This window comes from Penaeus chinensis, chromosome 43 (assembly GCF_019202785.1).
Source record: "Penaeus chinensis breed Huanghai No. 1 chromosome 43, ASM1920278v2, whole genome shotgun sequence".
NCBI lineage: Eukaryota > Metazoa > Arthropoda > Malacostraca > Decapoda > Penaeidae > Penaeus > Penaeus chinensis.
In genome coordinates, this window is record NC_061861.1 from 1,996,346 (window position 1) to 2,003,845 (window position 7,500).

The 7,500-nt window shown below is 42.2% G+C and overlaps 1 long non-coding RNA gene across 3 annotated transcripts in view; it reads left to right on the top strand.

Moving 5' to 3' along the window:
* Positions 1-3,674: 3,674 nt before the first annotated feature.
* LOC125024605 overlaps positions 3,675-7,500 on the top strand; it is a 5,533-nt gene continuing 1,707 nt past the window's right edge. The window contains exons 1-2 of one of the 3 annotated variants that reach the window (XR_007114778.1): positions 3,675-4,035; positions 4,618-4,928. This is a non-coding gene — a long non-coding RNA (uncharacterized LOC125024605). The remainder of the gene's footprint in view (positions 4,036-4,617; positions 4,929-7,500) is intronic. The other 2 variants (XR_007114779.1, XR_007114777.1) reach the window with 2 other exon arrangements.

Sequence of the window (7,500 nt, forward strand, 5' to 3'; positions counted from 1 at the left end):
AATAAGAAAAGGAAAAGAGGAGAGAGGAAATACTGGCAGGCAGAAAGAAGGAAATAAAGAGAAAGGGAGATGAAGAAAGAGATGGGTAAGGAAAAAGATATAGAGGGGGAAGGAGGCGGAGAACATGATGATGAAGAATAAGAAAAGGAAAAGAGGAGAGAGGAAATACTGTTCTGTACTCAGCCGTAACAGACAGAAAGAAAGGCAGAGTATAAGAAAAAAAAAGGGGGGGGCAGGGGTTAAGGGTGCCAGAGGTGCGATAATTTTACACACTTGAGAGGGAAAACGTCGGGGGATGAAAAGAGAGGGACGGGGAGGAGGGAAGGGAAGAGAGAGGGAGAGGAAGATAGGAAGAGGGAGAGGGAGATAGGAAGAGAGAGGGAGATAGGAAGAGGGAGAAGGAGATAGGAAAAGAGAGAGAGAGAGAGAGAGAGAGAGAGAGAGAGAGAGAGAGAGAGAGAGAGAGAGAGAGAGAGAGAGAGAGAGAGAGAGAGAGAGCGAGATAGGAAGAGGGAGAGGGAGATTGGAAGAAGGAAAGAGATAAGGAGAGGGAAATCGGATGAGGGAAAGGGAGAAGGAGATAGGAAGAGGAAGAGGGAGATAGGAAGGAGAGGGAGATAGGAAGAGGAAGAGGAAGATAGGAAGAGAGAAAGAGAGGGAAGAGAGCAAGAGAAAAAGAGAGGTGGAAGAGAAAGAGAGAGGTAGGGAAGAAGGATGAGAAGGACGAAGAAGGAGATGGGAAAATAGAGATGTATTGGAAAGGGATGGGGGGGAGGAAAAGGGGAAATAGGGGAGTAAAAGAAGGAATAGGAGGAAAAAAAAACAGACGAAGGAGGAGTAAGAGAAGAAGAAGGGAAAATTAAGTAGTATTGGAGGGGGGGAGAGGAGGAGGAGAAAAAGAGGGAAAAGGAGTAGAGAGAGAAGAACGAAGAGGAGGAAGGCGTGAGAAATAAAGAGTGGAAAGAGGAGGAAAACAGAAAATAGAGCAGTATCAGCGGAGGGGGAGAGAGGAGGAGGAAAATAGAAAAATAAAAGTAGCAGAAGAAGAAAGAGGAGAAAAAGAAGGGAGGAAATGGAGTAGTAATACTAGAGGAAAAGAAGAAATAGAAGGAGGGGAAGAAGAAGAGGAAATGGAGTAATATGACAAGAGTGAGAGAGGAGGAGGAAAAGAGAAAAAAAAGTAAAAGTAGAAAGAGGAAAAGGAGAAGAAGGGAAAACGGAAGAGATAACTGGAGAAAGAGAAAAAGAAAGGGAGAGGAAAATATATAAATATCACTAGAGAAGAAAGGGGGAGGAAAAGAGAAAGGGGAACAAAATGTAGAAGAAGAAAGGGGGAGAGGAGGAGGAGGAGAAGGGAAAAAGAATGAATAGAAAAAGTAAGAGGAGGAGGAAAAGAGAGAGAGAGAGAAAGAAGGAGGAGGAGAATAAAGGAAACTGGAGAGAAGGAGAAGGAGAAAGGAAAATGGAGAGAGGAGGAGAAGGAGGAGGAGAAAGGAAAATGGAGAGAGGAAGAGGATAAGGAGGAAGAGAAAGGAAAATGGAGAGAGGAAGAGGAAGAGGAGAAGGAGGAGGAGAAAGGAAAATGGAGAGAGTAAGAGGAGAAGGAGGAGGAGAAAGGAAAATGGAGAGAGGAAGAGGAGAAGGAGGAAGAGAAAGGAAAATGGAGAGAGGAAGAGGAGAAGGAGGAAGAGAAAGGAAAATTGAGAGAGGAAGAGGAGGAGGAGGAAGAGAAAGGAAAATGGAGAGAGGAAGAGGAAGAGGAGGAGGAGAAAGGAAAATGGAGAGAGGAAGAGGAGAAGGAGGAGGAGAAAGGAAAATGGAGAGGGAGAAAGGAAGAGGAAGAGGAGGAGGAGAAAGAGGAGGAGTAGGAGCCTTGAGGTCTGCGTCAGGAGCCACAAATACCCAGCCTTGTCTATGCACTTGCCGGGGGGGGGGGGGGGGGTGAGTGCCCCGTCGTGGTATGAGTATTGTGCTTGGTGGGGATGGTGTTGTTGTTGTTGTATTTGTTGTTTTTGTTTCTTCCTCTTCGTCGTCTTTATAATGTTGTTGTCTTTTTCTCCTCCTCATATGTTTTCTTATTTCCTCTTATTCTTCTTCTTTGTTTTTTCTTTTCTTCTTTTTTATAATTTTTTTCTTGTTTTTTTATTTTTTCTTCTTCTTCGTCTTGTTATTTTTCTTTTTTATTCTTTCTCCTCTTCTTTTCCTTTTTTATTCTACCTCTACTTTCTTCTTGTTTCTCCCTCCTCCTCCATTTCTTCTTCTCCGTCTTCTTCTTATATTTTTTCTCCTCTTCTTCTTCATATTTTCTTTTCTACTTCCTCATCTTTCCTCTTCTTTTCTTAATATTTTTACTGTTTTTCTTCATTTTCTCCTTTTCTTCAACTTCTTTTTCAACTTCTACTTCTCCTTCTTCTTCTTATTATTATTATTATTATTATTATTAGTAGTATTATTATTAATTTGTTCTATTTATTCATCTTTGCGCTTACTTGCAGTTTGACTACATACTTACAAGCATAGTCACTCACACGCATACGCACAAGTTCACACACAATCACTCACTCACTCACTCACTCACTCACTCACTCACTCACTCACTCACTCACTCAAATGCTCGCTCACACCCACTCTCTCTCTCACACTCAATCAATCACGCACTCAATCACACACACACATTGCTTATGTGTTTCTTCCACCATCTTTATCTCCCCCTCGCTTTTTTTTCATAGACTAATATTGCGTACACCTTCCGTCCTGTTGTGGTCGTAATCTGGTGCACATATGTATACACAACTAGCGAGGACGGGAAGGGGGAAGGGGGGGAGGGGGGGGGGGCTAGTGATGGTAATACTAGCGGAAGGTATAAATAGTAAGGCGCTGGCGGTAACAGTCCTGTGTGTTGTCCGGCCGGGAGACCGATTTAGCCAGTAACCGGACAGGTCCTGGTGATGGGGTGGGGTGGGGGAGAGTCCTGGGAAATGGGCGGGGAGGGGGGGGAGAGTCCTGGGAAATGGGCGGGGAGGGGGGAGGGAGACCTAGGGATTGGGGGAGGGGGTGAGTCCTGGGGAATGGGAAAGGGGGGAGGGGGGGAGTCCTCGGGGATTAGGGGAGGGCCGTAGGGGGTGATCTCAGGGGGGGGGGTTGGATGGTTTGGGGGGGTAGGGTTCAGGGGTAGGGGGTTAGGTGTAAGTAGGGGTGAAGGGTCCAGGGGAGTGGGGTTGGGGTTGAGAGGGGGGGGGAGTCCTGGGGGATTGGGGGTTGGTAGTAATATGGAGGGGGGGAGGGGAGGGTTAAGGAATCGAATAGGAAAAATTCGAATGGTGTTTCGGAACATTTTGACCGCGTTGGGGAGAAAATAAGCTATTGACGTGAGTTTTTTTTTATTATTATTTCAAATGATGTATTTTCCTTCTTTTTAATCCGGTAATCAAAGGAATTATCGAATGAGTGTTTCATAATCGAAAAAAAAATCTACAATGTTAAAAAAAAGAAAAAAAATAATGTAATGTTTAAAAAAGAAAAAAAAAATCTTATACAATGAAGACACGGGCGAGATATCGTTCCCGCCCAGAGACACTTGGCGAGGTGCGCTGCGTTCCTACTCTCATTCTTGTCCCGCTCATTCTAGGAACGTTTGTGCACGTCCTTGTTTCTCTCTCACTCGTAGGTTTCGTGTGTGTGTGTGTGTGTGTGTGTGTATGTACGTGTGCGTGACCGTGTGTACGTGTGCGTGTGTGTGTATGTGAAGGCAAGACCCCAAAAAGTTAGTTAGAGTGTGCGTGCGTGTGTGTCTACGATTGTTTTCTCTCTCTACTTTTTTTTTTCCAATTGGAGTTGTGGGAGCATTTCGTTTCCTCAGTCTGGTCCCCTGTCAGTGCGCCGTCCTCTTGCTCAGTGTCCACACCCGCGCTCACGACCCAGTCTCAGGAAGTACAGGCGCGTACCCATTTTTTTTCGATGATGGGTGTGTCCTAGGACTCTTCTCTCTCCAGTGGGCGTGTGCTAGTTCTGTTCTCCCTCCAGTGGGCGTGTATGGTAATGCTCTTCTTCCCACGATGGGCATGTACTCGTATTTCCATCGACTATTTCATACCGCGTGGAGAAGCCCCGTTGTAGAGACCCCAGTGACTCTCGAGTGACGGAGATTTCATGCTGACCCTTGATATGTACTTTTTGTGGAGTTACTCTCTCAGTCAAGCCTTTTAGGTGCCACATCTAGTGTCTGTGGAGATTCTGCCAAGCTCTTGTCTGATGGGATTTTAGTATTTCATAGCAGAGGAAGTGTTGTTGACCTAAAACTGTATGTATATGTGTGTGTATATATGTATATATATATATATATATATGTATGTATGTATGTATATGTTTATATATTTATATATATGTATATGTTGTGGGAAGGAAAGTATTGTTTTAAAAGAAAAGTTGTTTTATAATATCATAGATGGAGGGTGTAACAATGATAAAAGATTGCGAAAAGAAAGTAGAAAAAATACGTATGAAATATGTAATAAGAGTGAGGGCAAGCACCAGGCAGTTTTATTTGTGTTCAATGTGATGGGAGAGAGGCGTGTGTTCGCGGTTGAGTGTTAATAAGGCCGGTTATTCCTTTACCAGGTTGAAGTACACCCGTTGGAAAATGAGGTATATAACCCAAGGACCAATTAGACCATACAATAAAGTGCAATTAAGGTGTAGATAATCTCAACAGGACAGGCCGTTGCACCCAGACACAAGCTAAACGCATTCAGCTCCTAGGCCTATCACCAATAGTTGACATAAGCCTATCACCAGCTACTGAGTCAGTTCACACCTTCAGCATCACTTATTTGACCGTAATCGCCAGACAGCTTAAAGCAACTTTACCTCAGGGCATCTCACGGGACTGACGCCACCTGTCAAGAGTTCGTCAGCATTATAAGCTTATTGTATGCAGTATGTTCAGCTTAGGAGCCTATCCGCACCAGCAGTAATAGTGAGCTTGTAGCAGTAGCATCAGCAGTAGTCAGCAGTAGTCGGCTTGTTGGCTTCAAGCAGTTGACGCATTAGGCGGTCATGGCTACCCTCATAGGCATCATTCAGGCAGCCATGATTGTTACGTGTTATTTGACCGTAAGACCCGCTCCTGCTTCTAGTTTTACTTTCGTTTTGTTTTATTTGGTTTGATTCCTTGTCTGTGAAAGTTATGATTTTTTTCACTATTATTGGTGGTGGTGGTGGGGGGGGGGGGGACTTTAACTTTAGCACCTATGTGGTATTTTCTTTTAAAAATGCACCGTACGGTAGCAGAGGATTTTAATGGGACCGCCCCCTCAGTGTTGGGGGTTGGGTAAAAATGGGGGGGGGGGGGTGAAGCTTGGTAAAATTTTAAAATACCAATAATTACAAAACTATTTTACCGATTTTCTTCAAATTTGGACAGTTTGTTCATTTTAGCATTCAACATGCACACGTGTACATACATGTGCACATGTGTACTTATTTGAGCACATGTGGGTAAATGTGTGTAAGTCTCTGGACGAAGAAGCCATGTATTAAGGGCATTTCTTTTTTTAAATCGCCAAAAATAAACGGAAGCAAAAATATAAAACCTCGAGGTCAATTTCTGCGCTTTTCCATTAGCTTTCCAACGTTATGAACAAATTTTACATCGGATGTAAACTGAGAATAGCGAAATTCAGTTTAAGGAAAAGAAAGACGAAAATTGTGGATATTTCTGTTCATTTTCTGAATAATTTCTTCCATGAAATTTTATTATCTAATTAACTATAAAACTGCACACATTTCTCTTTCAAATTCCGTTTGTTACATGAAATCTTGACTGATTCAAGAGTTACAGTATAAACTATAATGGTACCTCCGTATATGCTTTCCTCAGCAACATGATGCATGCATAAACGCAGTTATTGCTTGACTCAGACCACTTGTATTCGTGTTTTCTAGCATCGACATGTACTTACACATGCATAAATGACTATGTGTGTGTACATGTACAATTGCGTACATATGTGTACACGTATGTTCACATGTATGTGTAAATATGTATACATGTCTGTAAATGTGTGTACAAAAGTGCACATGTGTACAAAAATGCAGAGATAACCAGAAACGGTTAGAGTAAGAAGCAGTTTGTAATTACCGAGAGACCTTGAATTGTTACTTTATTTGTTGGAAATAACCGTTTAGAAGGCGTTCACATTTTGAAATATAAACTCACCACTTTGTTTCCCACGAACGCTTCTTCTCTTGATGTAATAACACTTATAGGCCTATATCTAACAAGTTTATTGAGGTATTTGACATTTTATGCAAGGGTTTTAGTCTCTATACTCTTCAGTCGTGTATATCTATTTAACTGTAAATATATTATTACTATAATGCATTTTATCGATTGTTTGGGCTCCAATGATCATAAAAACGAAAACTCTCAGGAGCCTCCGTGCGGCCGTGAGGACCACGCGCTCGACCTACCCATCTGATCAAACACGTCGCGTTCGTTTATTTTTCGAGGTAGAGACTCACCACTTAAGTATATGAGGTTTTATGTCAAAATCGAATCATATCATATTTGTAATGAAGAAAATATGAAAAATTGTTGGATGATTTTTAAGATTTTCTTTATTTTTTCATCATGGGAGGAATTTGTTATTGTAAGACACTTTCATCCTCCCTTGACGAGTTTTAGTAGGTAATGTCAAACTATAATGTTATATTTTAGCTCCAGAAGGGGATACATACGTGTAAAAATTGCCGACGCCGCACGAGGGTGCCTTGGAATTCAAGAACCCCGCTCACTGCCGAGTTTTTTCTTCGCCGGAGGTTTATTTATAGTCGTGTGGGTTATTCTACATTCGTATACGAGTATGAAAATGGATATAACTTATTTTCGACAAACTCCACCCCACCCCCCACCCTCCAGACCCAACTACCCCCACCCAACTGTGAGGGACGGTACCCTTAAGGGCTCTATTCTACATCATACTTGTCGCAGTTCAGCCTTTAATGAATTATAGTTATTTTCTTTTTTGTGTGTGATTGGGGGGGGGGGGGGGGTTGTAGAGACCTATATTTAAGAGGAGAATGGTTCGTACGTTCTCATCGTCGGATTCAATTCCTTGTTGGCTTTATATTATGCACAAAAATTACTTTGAAGGGACTTTTACCTGACAAAGCTTAATTAACCTAATGTAAGCTAACATACACTCAAGTTTCTCTTGTGTGTTTGTGGAAGATAAAGCCAAGAATGAATGGCGTCGGATACCGATGATGTTCGATTCCGTCCGTATAAACAGGTATGCCAGGTTAATTAGGTTGAGGTTCCTTACTGTGAGGTATTTTGTGCAGTACGAAGCCAAGAGTGAAAGTAATGGGACGTTTCTCCCGTTTCCATAATCCTTTTTTGATTTATTTAACGGACATTTGCGAACGAAATTATCTGTAAGGAAATTGGGCTTTTGAAGTCGGTCGTTTAATTTTTTTTTTCGTCGTTTTATTTATTTT